The 20,472-nt window shown below is 42.2% G+C and overlaps 1 protein-coding gene and 1 non-coding gene across 3 annotated transcripts in view; one reads left to right on the top strand and one right to left on the bottom strand.

Moving 5' to 3' along the window:
- Slc24a2 (solute carrier family 24 member 2) overlaps positions 1-20,472 on the bottom strand; it is a 237,510-nt gene that overhangs the window by 206,962 nt on the left and 10,076 nt on the right. The window lies entirely within an intron of this gene.
- LOC127208080 (U6 spliceosomal RNA) lies at positions 1,421-1,527 on the top strand. Its single transcript, XR_007833058.1, has one exon. It is a non-coding gene; the product is annotated as a U6 spliceosomal RNA (small nuclear RNA).

A 20,472-nucleotide genomic window follows, 5' to 3' on the forward strand; every position in this document is an offset into this window, starting at 1 on the left:
CCAGTAAACACTCCTGCGCTGCTCTACTTTTTCGACCCTACTTCTATTTTAAATTTCTGATGTCGACAACAACACTTTTATTATCTCTATTTGACAGTAGGAAACATGGAAGCAAAGATGTAGAAGACTGGCCAAAGTATTCCAGCTAGAAACCTGGAGGTTTAAATTAAGCTGCAACGGTGAAGATGTTTACACATTTTAATGCTCAGTCTTACATGGCAGGGGCTGGGACCTGCACCTCTTATAGAGGTGTGCTAGCTGGTTTTAAGGTACAGCCAGAGTTCAGAACTATGGGTCCACTTGCTTCTAGGAAATTTAGTACTGAGAAAACCAGAGCCAAAGAACATTTCTTTTTCTTGGTTGGGGAGAGAAACCCAAACACCGGCGAGCGGAGTCAGTGGCTTTGTGTTCCTGGTCCCGTGGGGACCATCAGCACAAGACCCTTGTACATGGGCATGGTGCCAGGCCCACCTGACATGCCACTTCAAGTTCCTCCTGAATGTGTAAAGAGGCAAGGCGCCTTTCCCTAGTCAATGCACCGTGGGGGATAGAAGGTGGGTGGGAAGGCGGAGAGGGAGGGTGGGAAACAGAGGCAGGCTGGGGGTGGAGCCGACATCTCAGAGCATATGCAATGTCTTCCCATAGACAGGCCTGGTCCTGCTCCTCTCTGTACACCAGCTGCTGCTTTGCAGAGAGCTGAGAATGTACAGGAACGTGTGGGAACCACTTTCCATGTAGTCAAAAGTTGTCCAATGGCACAACCTGACCTTAAAAATGTCCACTTGATGAGAGTATGACAGGTGTCCGGTTACGCGGCAGCAGAGCCGGCTGCTTGCCAGGGAGGAAAAAGAAAAGAACTGTAAACTGGGCAGAAAGACTCAATTTGGGATGGAGACACAATGGTAAGAGGGGTTGTTTCCTTAGTAGATGCGAAAGACCCAGGAAAGGTGAACCCCTCAGTAAGTATCAATAGCATCCAATGTGGGAGAATGATGAAGGCTCATGAAGGTATGGCAAGATCAATTCGGGCCCAGAAATTGATGGATTACAGTGTGAAAGATTCCCCAACGGCTGTGACAAGCAAGTTGTTGTTTCACTCAGGGTACAACTGTCAAAGCAACTGTCGGAAGAAGCCAAATGCCACCTGGCATAGGCTATACAGTAGAGCAGGGGACTCAGCCCCTGGCTAGGCTCTTTTATAAGCTGTGTCTTCAAGGGAAAATGCTTTGTAACCTCACTAGGCCCCAGTTTCCCCACATACAAGTACTCTTAATAAATATTTCCCTCTTGTGTAATGAGGGCAAAGAAATGAAAAAGTGACTTCAACAACAACAGTTATAAAGGTGTTCTGGCTAGTTTGAACTTGATACAAGCTAGAATAGTTTGGGAAGAGGGAGCTTCAATCAAGAAAACAACCCCTGTGCTCGCTTCGGCAGCACATATACTAAAATTGGAACGATACAGAGAAGATTAGCATGGCCCCTGCGCAAGGATGACACGCAAATTCGTGAAGCGTTCCATATTTTTAAATTTGCTCAACCATGTTCATAGCAGCCTTATTCATAATAGCCAGAACATGGAAACAGCCTAAGTGTCCATCAGTAGAAGAGTGGATAAAGAAACTGTGGTACATATACACTATGGAATACTACTCAGCTATTAAAAACAAGGAATTCCCGAAATTTGTGGATAAATGGATTGAGCTAGAAATGATCATAATGAGTGAGTTAACCCAGAAGCAGAAAGAATCAAATGGTATATACTCACTTATATCTGCATACTAGCCCAAGGGGCATGTCCCACGAAAGCCTTCACTTACCAGGAAACTGGGACAGAGGGGAAGGCATCCTATTGGGACTCTAAATGAGAGACGCATGGGAGAATAGCAAAATAAAAGGATACAGAGGGTCCTAGAAACCTACAAGTAGAACAATACGATAGGCAGATTTGGGCCCAGGGGTCCCGCTCAAACTAAGGCACCAGCCAAGGACAATACAGGAGGTAAACTTTAAACCCCTTTCCAGATCTAGCCAATGGTCAGAATATTCTCCACAGTTGAGTGGAGAGTGTGATATGACTTTCTCACGTACTATGGTGCCTCACATTTGACCATGTCCCCTGGAGGGGGAGACCTGGTGGCACTCAGAGGAAGGACAGCAGGTAGCCAAGAAGAAACTTGATACCCTATGAGAATATATAGGGGGAGGTGATCCCCCTCAGGAACAGTCATAGGGGAGGGGAATAATGGGAAAATGGGGGGGGGGAGGAATGGGAGGATACAAGGGATGGGATAAACATTGAGATGTAACAAGAATAAATTAATAAAAAAAAATAAAAAAAAAATAAAAAAAATAAAGTCCATCATCCTCAGCCCCCCCCCCCCCCCAAAAAAGAAAAGAAAACAGCCCCACCAGATTGGCCTGGGGCAAGCCTTTAGTGCATCTTCTTAATTAGTGGTGTGGAAGGACCCAGCCTGTTGCTAGCAGTGCCATCTCTGGGCTGGTAGCCCTAACTACTATAGGAAACCAGACTGAGCAATCCCTGGAAAAGAAAACAGTAAACAGCGCACTCGCACGTCAGTTCCATCCCTCAGCGTTCTGCTCCGACTTCTCTTGACAAGGACTGTGACGTGAAAGTGGTGCTTTATCACTGCCATAAACCATAACTAAGACAAAGGGTATACACCCTTGTTCAATCACTCTCTCAATAACCCTAGGCAGTAAGAACTATTACCATGCCCATCTTACAGATGAGAAAGCTAAAGTGCAAAGAAACTAGGTGTCCTCCCCAAAGTCAGGAAGATAACCATCAGCCAGGCCGGATTCTGACCCTGGATAATTTGATACCAGAGTCTTCGAGTCTGTGCTGAGATGACAGCTCTCTGCTCAAAATTCTCTCCAGGGATTAGCAGACAAAATCGAGGACAAATGGCAGATGCAAGAGAGGTGGAAATGCCAGAATACTTAAGTTGCAGTTTTCAAAGGAGGCTCCTGCTCCTTCCGATGTCCGCAGAGTTTAGACCTAGATTCACTTTCACCCCCTGCTGTTTTTCATACCGTGGGTTGGTAAAAAAGAAATGCCTCATATGAAGATAAAGAGGGCACCTTTTGAAGTCCTCAAACCACTGAGGGCTCCTCTGCACCAGCGGACAGAGAGGACAGGGACAACAGTGGAATCATTTCTCAAACACTAGGGCTCTCAACCTAGCCCAGGCTCCACAAGGGCAGCGCTGCCTCCAGTTTCTCAGATTTCCAGGTTCCAGCATTTTAGAAACCCTGGATTTTATCTGGTTCAGTAATCAATAAGTCTTTTAAAAATAGATTCAGCTCCTATTCTAGAGCGTTCCAAAGATGGGAGGGAAGACCTAAGAATGAAGGGGGGGGGTGACTCTTAAATGATTACAATTGCTCGCATAAATCGTTTCTATACACTAGTACTTTGCTGTCATAACGGCACAGGAATAAGAGCGTTTACTGTAAAATGACATCCTTCTATAATGTAGTGCTTGCTGTTGCCTTTTTAGGGTAGTAATTAAATTCTATTACAGTGGCATCTCAGTCTCTGATGCATCAGCGTCTTTCAGTGATTCCTGGAGTCTAAAATTTCTCATCCTTTCTGCCAATGTTTGCTTACTTAAGCCACCTCTCTAGAATAAGTTATTTCTTCAAAAGACTGTCTCACCAAAGGTATGTAATAGTGAAAGCATCCACCCAAGGACCTGATGGGCTTCCCACCTCACCTGGATAGAGTGGACAGGAGAGAAAGTGAGTTTCCCCAGGTTTCTCTGTTCCAGCCTCCTGATTCCTTACCTTCCTGACTGTGCCAGAGGCAGCAGCTGTTGTGGGAGGCCAGACTTAAGAGAACAGTCTGGAAATCTTTCCCAGAGGTGCGGCTTGCCACTCCAGCCCTCACCATGCATTTATAGGCATTCTATTCCTTCATTAAACACTTGCTCTCTTTAAAAATAACAGAGCATTTTCTATTGTATTTAGCTAAGTCCAGAATGATACAAACCTCTTCCTTCGGTGTGGGTATGTAAGGACTCAGGAAGGCAGCAGAGCCAGCAGTTAAGAACATAAGCTCTGAGCTTGGACGCTTGGGCTTAAACCATGGTCCTGCCTCTTAACTTGCTTTATAACCCTAGGCAAGAGCCTTAATCCCCAGTTACTACATAATATGGCTATTATGGGATTACACGAGATCATATATATGTATAGAATCCTTACTATAATACTTGGTCCATAATACTGAATGAACACCAGTTTCTTCTTGTGCTGAGTCTCGATAGAACTATAGTCTTTTCCAGCATGTGTCACACATAATTATTAATCCTCTTGACTACAAACCCAGAGGTTGCCTACTGAACACGAATTAAAAAGTACAGGTATATCACAAACTGCAAACAAAGGCACAACTTTGAAGAACTGAAAATGACTGTAATTCAACAAAGCAGAACTGTGTTGTGCTCCATTAGAAATAGAGTGTGAAGCAAGAGAATGGTACAGAACACTGCAAAAGGTGGAGCCAGCCGGGTCTGCCCTAGGCCACGCAAGGATAGAAGAAGCACTGGCTGAGAAGCCGGTCCATTTTCCTCAGTAAGGTCACCCCTGCTGTGAGTGAGTCTGTCAAGCTATTTTAGCAAAGTAACACTTCTGAAGCCACTATGATGGAATCATCTGGCTCCCCATTTAGCTATCAATGTGAACCACTGTGCTGGACAGACCAGTCAACGTGACAGCTTAATTTCTCGTTGTAAATTAATAGATGGTCACCCTGATTATTATAATTTGCTTTCTATGTGCTTGCCCACAGGCCAAAAGAGCACAGCCCACTCCGGGTTAGAGATGTAGCTATGATTATGTCGTAGGGGCCTTAATTGGATTTGTATAAGAAAAAGAGCAGACAAAATGAACATGCTAATATGAGTTTACACTGTTTGCAGTGACTCATGTGACTGTATAGCACTGGGCCTAATACTAGATTCCTGAGCATGGTAAATTCACCAAGTTACCTGCTCCCTGTCCCCAGTGCCTGTGATAACCTTGAAACTTGAGCATCCAAGCACCAGGATCTGCTTCGGTACCTGGGAGTTCCTGGAGTGCAACGATCATTTCTAGTCCGACTGTATCTCCAAAGTGTGCAGCTGAGCGCCAAGCATATACATAGTTGATATATAAAAATATTTGATGAGGGAATCCATCAACACAGGGACGTGTCCTTCTTCAGAGTTGTTAAAAAAAAAAAAAAACCAGAAAAACAAAAATAAGAAGAAAACTGTTCCAAGGGGACTCTAAGGAGATAAATGTTCTACAATGATTTTCTGAACATGCTCAGATCTTAGCTGTTGTTATTCTGACGTTGGGTAGCTGCTTATCCTGATATCCTACATCACTTTCAATTTTTAAAAAATCATCAAAAACCTTGAAGCTTACAACAACACCGACTTAATGTCTCACAGTAACCATAGGTCGGGAAGGCCAGGCCTGACATAACAAAGAGGATTCTCTCCTGGCCCAGTGACAACTAATTTTTCTCAGGGAGGCAGTAAAGCTTATGCATGAGGTCAAGGTTATTCTGGAACTGAAAAATAGTCTTATCTGCTTTGATTCAAACTAGAGCCTTAAAACCCTGACTTGAGTCCATTCTCTCAGGGAAAGCATTGCATTTCTGTATTCCTTCTAGCATATGTGCCAGTTCAGGGAAGACTCTGGGAGGTAAGAAGGATGGTATCGGAAATGTCTAAACTCAAGACTTCGAATCCTTGCCTTGGTCTTTTACTTTAGTGTCTTAAAAATGCAAATACCTAAAAATTCTGGAGCCACCCAATTCCCTATTGAAACAACTGGCTGGTTGGATAACAGAGTATATCATCCTGAAAGGGAAAAACATGTCTCATTTATTTCTGTATCCCGAGCTTCAATGATGGTCTCTGTCATGAGTTTTCATGCACAGAATGAGAAATTTGAGTTTCCAATGAGAACAAACAGAGCAGTACAACATATCACTGAATGAAACAATTATTGATAATTCTGCATGATCACTGATTCATAATCTCTTGGAAAAAGAAGGGAACATACAAAGCAACATATTTTGGCTTCTCTTCTTCCCTTTCTTCTTTTAAATAATGTTAACTTAAAATCCCATGAGGCTACATTTTTCTTTGCTGGCAAACAGATAGAAAGTAGAAATAACTAAAATAACTAAAAAACTCAAGCTAAAAAACTAGCTTGAGGAAAAGGCCAGACCAAGAACTGAAATAAAGAAACATAAAAATAAACCCAATGATCTAAGTGGGATTTTCTAGACTCTTAAAGCCAGGTACAGTTCAGCAAGATCTCAACAAAGTTCGAGACCTATGAACAGAAGTGAAGAGACTGCATCTCTGAGCTTGTGTTAGGACAATTTTAATGTCAAACAGGAACTTTATGGAATATGGAATATGATCTACCAGTACTTATGAGGTCTGGCCAATGGTCTACACCACACTGGTGGAGAAGACCCACAAAGGGAGCGAGCGCCTTGCGACCCCAGTTGCCCCATCCCACTTTTTGTCTGTCTGTTTGTTTCTTCATGTAAGTCGGAGCACAGCCTTCCTCCGGAAGAAGAGAGGAAGAACCTTAAGTGACCTTCTGTGGGTTGAGCAAGTTGTGTTGCCCTTTTAAGCTAGAACTATTCCATATGCAATTTTGACCTTTCCTTATTTGTTTCCATTAGGTCTTCAGTGAAAAAGAATAAACCAGGAGTCAGAATATAATGGGACGTAGAAAATAAATTCCTCTTTCTGTCAAGGAACAAAAGATCGTGTTTTTCTGGTTATGCAACAAGAAGGTCCCAAGGGAATGGTGTTCAATGAGGCTGAACTGTCCAAGTGAGAGCCCAAGAGGAAGAGAACCTGTCAAATTTTCTTGCTCTTAAAAATAGAGGCAATTGTTTTAAACAGTATTAAAGCCAGTACTTCAATTAAGATAGTTATGGTACTTCCTATTTTTCATTTGTGTCTGTCAATAACTCAGACAAACTGGAAGTGAAGCCTACAGTATTGTTCTCCTGTGGAAAAGCCATGTGCTCTCCTTGACTCAGCAGCTCACCCCATCCTGCAATGCGCCTTTCCTGAGCCTTCTGCAATGAACCACAAAAGTGCTTGCATCGCTCTTTCCTGTGGGGATGGCACGGCCATCAGTATGCGGCCTATTGATCTATGTGAAGACACTCTTGCCAAGCAAAGAGACATCAAGTACAGTTGGCTTACTCTGTAATCCTGCCATTTACAAAGAAGATCAAACAACAACAACAACAACAACAACAAAAAATGACAAACGGGTCCTCAGACCAGGAATACAAAACATGATGCTTCTGTTTGCTACTGGTTCTCCCTATCCCTGCCATATGGTAGCAGGTTGGCATAACTGAAATGCCCGGAGACTTTCTGGTCTCCAATGTAGGTGTCTGAATTGTCAACAAGGAGTGCCCAGCACTTTGGCCACTAAACAATATTATCACTATCGCCATTTAGTGAGAGTGGACCAGACATCAAAGGGAAGGTCCACATTTCACACTGAGACCATGCCAGCTTTTCTACTGCTAAGGGATTGCCACCTATGAAACAATCTTATGAGCAGAGCTATAAACAAAGTTCCTTAGTCACTTCATGAAAAAAGCGGTAGAAGGCATTTGGTGCCCCTATGGCCATATGGATACTTTCAGCAGAGGACAAAAAACCGAAACTGCAGAAGCAGATAGCTTAAAATCTTTTATTTCCTTTTAAAGAAATCAGAGTCTGGTGTTCTTTGCTTTAGTGCTCATCAATTATTCTGTAATTTTTACTGAGTACCTCATGTTTGCCACACATACACATATGTGAACAAATGACACTTCTGCCCTAATGAAATGTGTACTTCACCAACTTCTGTATTTCTACCGTAATCTCTGAGGTTCCTGGAGTGGAGTGGGGGGGTTGAAAAAGCTACTCTAGAGCTCCATCAACCTATGAATGTCCTTCCATATAGCTTATGGTCTTCGTTTCAATGGGATAACTGAACGTTTTCTACTTGGCTTCACAAGCAGAACAGATTTTGTAATTCAGTCTGAGCCATGAAACTTTATTCTAGTCAATGTTGGCTTGAATGACAGATGATCTGTATTACTTTCAAAGGGTTTTCAATCAAAATTTGGAAATCTGTTGCCTTCTATTTTACTGACTAAATAGAAGCAAAAGATAAATCCCTTAAACCTGCAAAGACAGCCATTACCTATAGCAAGTGCTACTGGGGTACCACCCTACTTCTTCCACGTGTGATGCTCACTAGCCAAGCTCTCCCATTTGTGTGCAGAATCTATACCTCTCCCTACTTATTGGAGCACACTGTGCCAGATTTCCACACATCACAGGATCTTCCCTCCCATTTCATTTCCATCCTATTATGCTATTATTTTTCCACTTAAAAAAAACAAAAACAAAAGATAAGCTAGGTGTAGTAGCTCATGCCTGTAATCCCAACGTTTAGTAGGTGGAGGTAAGAAAGTTATCAAGAGTTCCAGGCCAGTCTGTGCTACAGAGTAAAACCCTGTCCAAGAATAATACAAAATAACAAACAAATCACTAATATCAAAAATACCTGAAAATATGTTTTTCTCCTCATGTCTACTCATTTGTTTGTGCCTCACTATAAACACCTCCAATTCTTATTCCTTCATTTCTTTAGAGTGAGGGGATTACAATCCAGATGTAATGTGAATTAAGGATGATGATGATGATGATGATAAAGATTTATTTTTATTTTTACCTGTATGTGCATGAGCATATGCACATGAATGCAGGTGCCTGCAGAATCCAGTCGGGGGTGTCAGATCCCCCCAGAGCTGCAGTTATAGGTACCTGTGAACTGCCCAACACAAGTGCTGGGAACTGAACACAGGTCCCCACAAGATGAGTAAATGCTCTTGACACTGAGCCATCTCTCTAGTCCAGTCCTTCATATCTTAAATGTGTTTTGCAAGGTTTTCACCCCATCACTTTATCAAAACTACCGCTGCCAAGTTATTAATGACTGTCACATTGCTAACTCCCATGTTCAAGCCCCTCCTTATCCTGCACCTTGTGACATAGGCACCCACCTGAGATACTTTCTTCCCTGCCTTTTTCATGGCCTGCTTGCCTTCCTTCTGTTTCTTCTATTTCCAGGTTTCTTTAATGGCTTCTCATTTTCTTTTCTGGGTGCTGTGAAGACCTCATGACTCTTTCTTCAAACTCTCTCTACATTCACTTTTAAATGATTTTATTTGCCTCCTAACTTTATGGACCATCTATGGTCTCCAGATGAATATAACTCTCAAGTAATTTCTTAAATTGTATTTGTAGTCTGAATTTCAGCTTCATAGCCACCTGCTTTGCAGTCCCCTAGATATTTAACTTAGCTATGGAGATATACAACTTAAATCGAAACCTGAGTTTATAACACTCATTGGAAACTTAATTCTCTGACAATGTCTTTCTCAAGTGAGGGCAGTTAGTTCTTCTTGTCATAGGGCCAAATGCCTTTATCATTATTTATCTCCCTCTTCTTCCCCCTTTCTCTTAATTTGCATGAAATCCATCACAATAAGTCATTAGCTCTACCTTAATAATATATATTTTCAAATGCAAACACTTTTTTTTCTACCTGTTTGTTTCCCATCTTCCTGGGAAGATTATCACTCATGTAGATGACGGCACCAGTGGCTGCACGTGTGTCAATATGTTCTCACCCTTGACTGCACAGCCTATCTTAAGAAAGCCAGTGTGAGCATGGCCATTCTCAGTGTCCCATGTTCGTCATTATCTATCACTCTGTTATCCACAGGTATCACGAGAAATCAGAGTACTGTAATTTCTACACTCTCTGGCCCCACACAGATTCTTTCGTGATGCTCAAGCTCCCTCTGATCCTTGTTGCTATGGGAAGTCTTATTGCTGTTATCAGTAGCTCAGCTTCTGCTGTGCATCTGTGTATGGTCCAGAGGTGTAAAACTAAGAGTGGAGTGAAATTTATGTGATACACTCTAGGCTGTGAGTCCTGGTGCACACTGCATCTGCCCACCTAGAAAAGGCACCTTTTGCTCTGTGCAATGATGCCTACCGTCCATCCAATCAACATATACACTCCTTCTTGGACTTGTGTGTGTGCTCGTCTTTTCTAATTGAACCGCAAAGGGTAGGGAGCCCTTAAAATCTATTTAAAGACTCTGAAGAGACCAGTAGCTGACATTGTGCACATGGGAATCAACATGAACTCGACACCCTCCCCACCAAGACTTACAGAGCACATTAACTGTTTCTAGTTTCTTTATAGGCTGGAAAGCAAAGCGAGCCAACTTATTTGGATTATGAACATGACAAAGCAGACATTAGCAAAAGGTCTCAAGTACTTGCTATATGAAACATGAAGAACTGATCTTCTAGTCACGTGTCTCTTGGCTCTACACCTCGTTCATGTTCTGGGCATCAGAATAAGGACCTCATGGATGAATTAGAGTTTCTGGGATTAAAATCATGCACACGCACATTAGCCACTTGGTACCTACTACTGAGCATTTAACAAAGATAGTCATAGCAGAACCAACCCTTCCTAAAAGGTCATTTGAACTCTATACTAAAATGTGCATGTGACTATCCTAATCCAGCTCCCTGACATACCCACTTAGCACCTCTCACTGTCTCTTCCTGTCTGCGGTTTCATTTTGACTTGAGCTTGGATCGTGAAACACGTCCCCATTACCTCATTAATATTCACACTACCCTGCAAAGCAAGAGGAAGGCCATCTGCTCCCATTTCTTGATGTAGAAAACTGGGGACAGATAAACGCATATGTAGCTCATGAGGTGTGGGGGCAGTGAGACAGCAGGAACGTAACGATATTTAGAGACAGGTGTGGGAACTGAAATTTAACACTGACCATCCGGTGTGTCAGTAATGCCCAGGCCAGCATTTGTCTCCCTGGACCGAGCAGATTAAACACAGAGGAGAACCATTCAGGGGCATCTTGAATATTTAGGTTTCTTTTCTTTTCTTTCTTTCTTCCTTTTTTTTTTTTTTTTTTTTTTTTTTTCCAGACGACAAAAATAGCTCTTAGAATCTCTACAACCTAACTCGAGGGCTTTACACATTTTAATAGGAGGCCCTGTGCTGATAGTATTTTTTTAAACAAGCTACTCAACTACAGAAGAATGATCCTGCAATCCCCATTTGCAGGAGGCTAAACTGAATAAGTAGTCTGGCACTCTTGGCACTGTTTTCCTGAAAACAAAGAACCGAAGCACACACTGCGGAGAGGAAGGGAGCATTTCGTGGTCGTGGCATGTGCCAGAGGTGCTGGTCTGAGGTAATCATACAACAACCATCACTGGAAATGCCACACACTTGGGGCTAACTCCACCCAGAGAAGAACTGACAGAGCTGGGTGAAATTTTATCCCAGTTTGTGGTTACCCACCAGTGAGGCACGTGCAGTTCTTTCCTAGGGTTTTTTGTTTTTGTTTTGTTTTGTTTTTTGTTGTTGTTGTTGTTTTGTTTTGTTTTAATTTCCCTCTACAGAACAACACTATCTTGTCCTGTTCTATTTATTTCCATAAGTCTACGTGACCTGTAGAGCATTAACACATTAAAACGCATGTTTCCTAAGCCTGCTATCACATCTCACCTTCACTTAAGACTTTCAAGGTCAGAGCTATCTATATAACTGGACTTAAAATAAAAGGCAGCAGAAAATAGTAGGTTTGTAATGGTCCTTTATAGTCAGCCTAAAAAAGAGCAGCCTGGCTCATGTGAATGCCATTTAAATAAATCAGCTTCTTGCTCAAGGCTACAGAACTCCAACCAGGATGCCACCAGTTACCATGCAGCTGACGCAAGCTAGACTCCAGGGAGAAGATATTTTCTGGGCCCCTAGGAAACCACTACAGCTCTGAACTATTGTGCATTAAAAGCATAATCATGTGGCTAAGTTGTCTCTACCCTCAGATTGTGCGCATCAGTCAGGTTGGTGGAGTTACCATTTGCTCATGCTAGACAAGGCCACACTAGATACTTTTTGGTGTTACCATTTACTATAGATAGCACCGTTAGCTTCACAGCCTTATTCAGGAAGAAGGAAATGTTACTGGAATGGGAGGGGTTGTATATACTAGGAGAAAGTGGGTAGTAGGTGAGTCTGATTAGATCTCAACCAAAATGAATAAACCCAAGGGCTAATGCCAGACAGCACATGAGGCAAATGCCCACACTGTGGCCTGGGAGCGGTGTTTGCTGGAGAGATGGCTCAGCAGGAGCACCTGCTTGCTACTCTTCTGGAAGACCCAGGTTTCATGTCTCAGCACCCACATCATGGTGGCTCATAAGTGACTACAACTCTAGTTCCAGAAAAGCCAATGCCATCTTCTGGTCTCCACAGGCAGCAAGCACGCACATGATACATAAACATATATTTAGGCAAAACACTCATACACATTAAAACCAACAAAAACTTGCTCATATTAGGTAGGGAAGAGAATTGAGGCCTACGTATGTCATAGGAAAGAAGGGAAGGGGGACTGGATGTTAGGACACTATCTTAGCCAAGACAGATAACATTCTGGAAACAAAGCAGTGCCTCAACCAGATGCTGAGCATGCTGGGTCTAATGTCCACGTAGACACACTCTCTATAGTCAGGACGTCAGAGACCCCAAACAAGGCCTGGATCCTATAAAGGCTTCAGCTTCAAGGAAATCAATCTTTTCCCAAAGACCAATTTTTTTTTTTTCAGAGTTTCTAGACAGGATGTAGCTTCAGGGTTGACCCAAAGATCCAAAATTACTTCCCACACAAGAATGCCTTGAGAACTATATGGAACAAGTCAAATCTTCAAGGGTTCCCAGGCTAGGAGCAGCCTCACCTCTGAAGCACATAAAAAACCCATAAAATTGTGGAAAATATTTGTAAGCCAAATACTTGATTAGGCTATATACCTAGTAGCCAAAAACACTGAAGTAACTAGCTCAATTTAAAAGCAAACGAGAGACAGTTACAGACATTGCCTCAAAGAAGATATACAAATGGCCCCGAATATCCATCTTAAAAAACTTAACGTCATCATCCAACACGAAAATTCAGACATAATCACCCTGAAGTCCAACTTCACACTCATAAGGATTGACATGAACAGAGAAACTGGAGTCGGGGGTGGTAGCTTACACCTGTAAACAGCATTTGGGGGTCAAAGTCAATGTGGTTGCTGTAGGCTTGACAACAGCCAGAGGTGCTGTTGTAAGACCTTGTTTCAAGAAAGCAAAAGACAAAAAGAAGAGGAAGAGGAGGAGGAGGAGGCAGCAATGATAAAGAGGAATTTTATGCCATTGGTTAAGAATGCAAAATGGGGTTGGAACAAAAGAGAAAAGAGTCTGGCAGTTTCCTCAAAATGTTAAACAGCTCATGTTAGCATATGGACCAGAAATTCCACTCCTAAGTATAACCCACAGAATATCCATAGCATCTATTCACAAAACCTGTAAACAGATGCTTGTTGCTGCATTATTCCTAATGTTCATAAACTGAAAAATAAACAAGATGTGTTAACGTCATTCAATGGTAAATAATTTTTCCGTAAAGGATATAATCCTGAAGGTCTATGAAACATTATTCTACCTGAAATACTACATGCCCCCATTTATGTGAAATGCCTAACACAGACAAGTCTTTACAGGAAACAATGAGCCAGATGGTGAGGTGGTGATTAAAAGTTCTGAAACTGTCAGTGATGATCACACAATTCCAAACATCCTAAAAATCTCTATACTGTTGTACACTTAGGGTCAAATTGATTTTATTTTTAAGGGAGCTGATGCTTTAAAAGGTCAACAGAGAAGCACAGTGGGATGCTCAGGGCCACAGCTGAAAAGATACAGGTTGGAGAGCTGAGCATCCTCCCTCCTACCTGAGGCTTCCTATTTACTCTGCTGGAGGACTAAATGACTTCTAGTGAATTCTGTTTCCTCCGTAGGAAAACTGTTGTTTACCACTGGCCTAAGCACATGGACCATTGCAGTTTAGGGCTTATCAGGCCTACAGTGTTCATTGTGAGCAAATACTTGTCACTACCAATATTAACTTCTTGGAGCATTAAGGACCTGTTACCTTCCTTGCCATGACCCTGAGCCAGGCCATCAACTCTGCAAATGCAACTCAATAGTTACTAAGGGAAGGGGCGTGGCTTAACCTAAGAGAGAAAACAGATGCCAGTAAAGCAACATAGGAACAGGTACAAGGAGATGAACAGAAGAGGCACTAGGATTAAATACTGGTGATGTATATGGCAAAAGTAACTTCAATTTCAGGGCAGACATAGGAGACCTCGGAATAATTTCCTGGTTGACAGAGGCTCGGTTTCATAGACAAGGAGACACATTTCCTTAATCCTCTCCAAATGCAAAGGGAGGGCCCAAACAGGAAGAGATGACTGTTAAGGATTAGTAGAGCTACTGAATATTTATACAGAGGCAAGGGAGGCATAGAGGGAGGGCCCACCAGTCAAAAAAAAAAAAAAAAAAAAAAAAAAGGCCTGAAATAGCAGGAGACAAACAATGAAAGCAAGAGAGAACTGCGGGAGAGGAGGCTGGCACACAAGACTCAAAGCCAGGAGTCCAGCATGCAGCTTGGTAGTTGTAGGGCCTGGGCTCGGTTGGCTAAACAATGACCTTGTTCAGTCTCATTCAGAATCCATAGCCTCTCTACAAAGGAAATTGTTCTATTGTTTTAAACAGATGGATAGGCAAACAATCCCAAGGACATTAAGTGGTACATCCAAGATTACACGGCCACCCCAGTCCTAAATGTGTTGGTTCACACCCTCAGAAAAAAAGAACGAGGGGTTTCAGGAAAATGTTAAGTGTTCAGTGCTGACTTTGGGTTTAATAAACGTCCCCTCCCACCACCCCCTCCGACTGGCTCTAGGCCCCATTGTTTCTGTCTCTCTGTTCTCATGAGACAAACTCATACTAGGAAGCTCAGGCTAATCTACAACTCCCTGTGCAACCTAGGTTGGCCAGGAACTCTGCATCTTCCTGCCCCTGCATCCCCCAGAAAGCTGAGGTTACAGCTGTGTGACACCACATGGGAAACATGCCCAGTCCCACCAAACAATGATAAAGGACGTGCCAGGGCATCACAGGCTCAAGAGGCCCTTTCCAAGGAGGTCTTGTGGGCAGGTAAAGAAGCAAAGAAGGCTTTAAAAAAAAAAAAAATCACTCCATAAGAATTACTCTGCTTTAATCAGGTTACTTACCAGAAAAAAAATGGCTCCAAGGAAGGTAAATTCATGATTTCAGGGTCTGCTCATCTCTGCTGCTGGTCAGTCTATGATTACAAACAAGTACGCATCCATGGATTTAACCAACCACGGATTAAAAATTTGGAAAATAAGTTGTGTCTGCAATGGACACATACACATTGTTCTTGTCATTATTTTTCTAAACAGCACAGGCCAACAGGCACTTATATAACAAGTTGTATTAGGTATAGCTGAGAGACAATTGAAAATATAGCAGAGGTTTATGTAGATTCAATGCAAACACTAGGGCGTTTTATGTGACTGTACTTATTTATTTTCCATTAACATAGAAACACAGTTGTGAGAGCTGCTGGGGACATCAGAGATAAGCCAGCCTTTCATTTCCAGAGAATAGATGCCCGTACAGTGACTGGTACAGTCTTACACAGCCAGGGTGTGGGCTAAAAGGCACTCTGTCTCACTAGGCTTGGTCCCTACCAATGCATGGTTCTGAGTGCACCCTTAAAGCTGTGACCAGACTCCTCCCAAACCACCAATTTTACAGGCATAAGAACTGTGTCCGCATTATTTGCTTGACAAATCTAATACTTCATAGAAAGGGAACCAACCTAACAGTTGCAGCTTCAGCCCTCCTGACAGAATTTGATTTCATAACCCATGTTTCTTTTCACCTCCTGACAAGTTTGCTGGAACACAAGCATGGGTTGAGGTTCTGCAAGCTTAGGACATCATCTTCATCCTTTGTCTTGGTCTAACTTACTGCTCTGATGAACATCATGACCTAAAGCGACATGGGGAGCAAAGTGTTTTGTTTTTTTCTACCTTACAGCTCATAGTCCGTCATGAAGGGAAGTCAGGGCAGGAACTTAAAACAGGAAAGTGGAGGCAAGGTAGGACCTGATGCGGAGACCATGTAGGAATGCAACTTACTGGCTTTCTCCCGGTGACTTGCTCAGCTTGCTCTCCTATACAACCCGTCCATCTTCCCAGGAAGGGTGTCATGCAGACGGGCTTCCCTCGCCCATCAATCATTAATCAATTAAATGTCCTACAGACTTGCCTACAGATCAATCTGATAGAGGCATTTTCTTAACTGAAATTCCCTCTTCCCAGATAACTCCATCACGTGTCAAGTTGACAACAAACAAACAAACAAACAACAACAAAGCCCAACAACACAAACCCTAACCATCACACCCTCCTAATCAAGTCAGAGCTACAGAGCAGCATACGCTTTGCTGAATGCTAGCTTCTTAGGACTCCATACGTGTCTACATTAGGTAGAAAGAACACTAGTTACCCAAATGTAGACAGTGCATGTGCTTGGGAAGGAAGCTACACAGGCACACAGATGAATCTCACAGGTTTAGGGGTCACTATCATTAAAATTAGCCTGGTTTTACTTGTTAGTAATGATTTCTTTGAATTAATGCCTCTGAAACAAAAACCATAAAGGGGAAAAATTTGTGGTAAGATGCAAGGGACCCACTAGCCCAAAGAGCATCTTTTGTTGAATTAAAAAGAGCTGGCAACCACCTGCCCTTGGTGGGGAGGCCTGATGGCACTCAAAGAAAGAATAAGCAGGCTACCAAAATGAGACTTGATAGCTTATGACCATATAACGAGGGAGGAGGTTCCCCCTCAGTCTTAGACCTAGGGGAGGGGAATAGGGTGAAAGTGGGAGGGAGGGAGGAACGGGAGGGTACAAGTGATGGGATGGCAATTGAGTTGTAATCTGAATAAATTCATAAAATTAAAATAAAAACAAAGTTGGCAAGATGGCTCAGCAGGTAAAGGTGCTTGCTGCCAAACTTGATGAACTGAGTCCCATCACCCTTGGAATCCACATTGTGTGAGATAGGTCACTCTTACAAGTTGCCCTCTGATCTCCACACATACACACACACACACACACACACACACACACACACACACACACACGGAAAAAAAGCAAGCCAACACCACCTATCTACTGGAAAGCCACAGCCTCTTGCTGAAGCACAGAGCTAGTTCGGTGAGGTGACTTCTGGGTTTCTGCCCTAATTCATCCCTTTGGTCAGATGGATGTCTGAGAGCACTGTACAACTAACACAGCTTTGTAGAGTAGCTCTGATAAGAAGAAGGGAATATAAAAAAGAAACTTTCTAACAGAGTTTTAAAAACTCAGGCCACAACTCATTTAAAAGGTTGAAGAGAATGTTTTTAATGAATGGAAAATACAAATGATGTAAAGGTAAAAACAAAATGTTTTATGTATTTAGACTTTATTTTTATATGTAAATATGTACATATCCATGCATGCGCGCGTGCATGCACACACACACACACACACACACACACACGACTAGCACAATGGACTTCTATACATATACTTCTATATGTTTTAGGGATGAGGATATATCTCAGTGGTAGAGCACTTGCCTAGCATGTGAAAGTCCCCGAGTTCAATTCCCAGGACCTCAAAAGCAAACAAACTTAAAAAAAAATTAAACATAAATCACAGTAAAAAATATTTGAAGGTGCTGACTTAATACAGTCTAATATGAAGAGTGTTTCTAAGTTGGAGGTGTGATGCATCTTTGTTCCTAATTGTCCCAAGAAGCACTAAGATCTAAGAATCAGGATGTTGGAATCAGGCACACACAGTTTAAATCTAAACCTAAAGCCATCTATACTTCCAGATCTCTTGGTCCCTGGATCTGCAGGTGGAGATGGTATCTACTTCAGAGCATTGAGATGGGTGAGCACCCGAGAGGAAGAGCTGGCTAGTTTTCAGATCCTGTCTACCCTTGACTCTGGAAGGCCAGCAGGGCTCAGCAGCCTCAGCAGCACCGGGAGGCAGCTGCAGCTGCCACCAAGGATAGTCACTGCCAGAAGCTGCGCCTGCCAACGAGGAGGCCTAGTGTCCTGCAGTAAACTTTAAATGACTTTCCTCCATGCGCACTGTTCCCCAGCTGTCCAGAAGAGCTATCTCCCAAGGCATGCTTAAGTTAAATTACAGCTTAATTAAGTTGATTAAGACATTCAAGTGAAACATCATATGTAAAGCAGTTAATGAGAGGAGCTAGGTGCTGTGGGTATGGTTAGTATCCTGTCCTCTGTTCATGTAAACATACGAGATTGCTAGTTGGCTTGGTTAGGACATTCAATGGAGCATTAGACATTATAAATACAGGAGCAATAAGCTAAAACACTGATATAATAGGTCATCTCAAACATGCTAGATAGTCTTAATACGTCAAACCACTCAAGCCACAGTTCCATTTCCCTACAATGAAACTGATATCTTAACTGGTAGAAAATTCCCCAAGGTCATATGGCCAGGGAACACACGCCGGATTTGGAATCTCAGTTTCAAGGCTTCCTCTTCAGAATAATTCAACAAAAGCAAAAAAGGAAGGGAAAAAAAAAACCCCTCCCCGATGGTATTTAGGTATGGAAATGGGAAAGATGAGAAAGCTAAAGTTAGGATTCTCAGCATATATTTGTAAGAGATCTTCACGCTAGTCATCAGGATGAACTTTAAAACTGACACAAAAGACATAGGAAACTGGCAATCCACACAAGCAAAACTTAATTTGTCATAGCATATGTTTCAAAGCAGAACCTCCCATTTAATCAGAGAAATGCAAATGAAAACTAATCAAAATTCTAGATTTCACCTGTGGAACTGGAAAACACTGAAACTTTTAATATTCAGCACCGAAGGATGTAGCAGTGTGGTAGAAACTTTAAAAAGGTCAAAACCTTTGGTGTTGAGTTTCTTCTCGCATAGAGACTCACTTGTAATCTGTTGTATTCCTTTCTACAGATGTAGTGAAACACTACAATAAATAATACAAGATGATAAAACTAAACAGTTCCTAACATATTACAGGAAGAGGACACACACGGGCTAAGGATTTTTAACACCATCTTAAATCATCTATAGTCAATATAATTTTTAAATTATGCATGTTTTGTGTCCTTTCAGTTTGTGTAGAGATGAAGGCATACACAGACACAAGTCTGTGCATGTGCAAATGACTGTGAGCAAACGTTACACTTGGATGGTACCAAGTAGAGAAGCAACTTCAGAGTTTCCGTTTTTAGTGTTCTCATTGTTTACAGCCTTGTATAATAAGTATGTTATTTTAGTGTCTGGTTTAAAAAATGCAATTTAAAAGGTGAGTCTAATATTTAAAGAGTCTCCAATGACTTCCTATTAGGATAGCCTCTTAAAATTAAGTTGGCTAAAAGTTTTGCTGTTAGTAGGATGTTTGTTGATGCAGGTCTTTTCTTCCCCAGCCACATTAGACACTCTGGGAGTACTTTCACCAAAGGTTATTATTGATGAAATTATTATTAAAATTTCACGTCACTGTCACTCATTACATACATACTCTACCTTTTAACAAACCCGCAGGGTGTAATGTATTTATGACAATATGTTGGATGAAGTATTCAGAAAATCCCTTCTCAAAATATTAAACCCCCCCATACTAGATAGCCTCCCCAAGCAAACATAACTCCTCAAACAGAAGACAATAACAACAAATATTGAAGCATGGTATATAAATTCTAGAACAGTATGTGGAAAAACTACCTTAGAAAAAAACACCCCCCCCAAAAAAAAGCAAGAAAAAGACTATGACGGGAAACAGCAAGATCAGACAATAAAAAGTCTAAGGGCATGACAGAAAAGAGTCCAGGCAACCACGCTGAACCTCCAGTCCAAAGAAAATGACTGTCAACCTTCAAAAACTATGTAGCTGCATTCTGCATATGACAGACGTATTCAAAATGAAAGAAGGTGGGATATTAAAGAATGGAAAAATTATACCTGCCAAATGCCTCCAGGAAAGTTTTTAACTCAACAAGCCTATTCTTCTTTTTCAAAAGAGATTCTCCCTTCTTTCTCTCCCCCCCCCCCCCCGTCTCTCTCTGTCTCGGTCTCTCTCTGTCTCTTTCTCTCTATCTCTGTCTCTGTCTCGGTCTCTCTCTGTGTCTGTCTGTCTGTCTGTCTGTCTGTCTGTCTGTCTCTCTCTCTCTCTCTCTCTCTCTCTCTCTCTGTGTGTGTGTGTTTGTGAGTGTGTGTGTGTGTGTGTGTGTGTGTGTGTGTATAAGTACATGTGTATAGGTGACAGAAGCCAGAAGAGGGCGATGAGAACCTTCCTCTATCACTGGTTCTCTAT

The sequence above is a fragment of the Acomys russatus genome, chromosome 2, assembly GCF_903995435.1.
Source record: "Acomys russatus chromosome 2, mAcoRus1.1, whole genome shotgun sequence".
Lineage (NCBI taxonomy): Eukaryota > Metazoa > Chordata > Mammalia > Rodentia > Muridae > Acomys > Acomys russatus.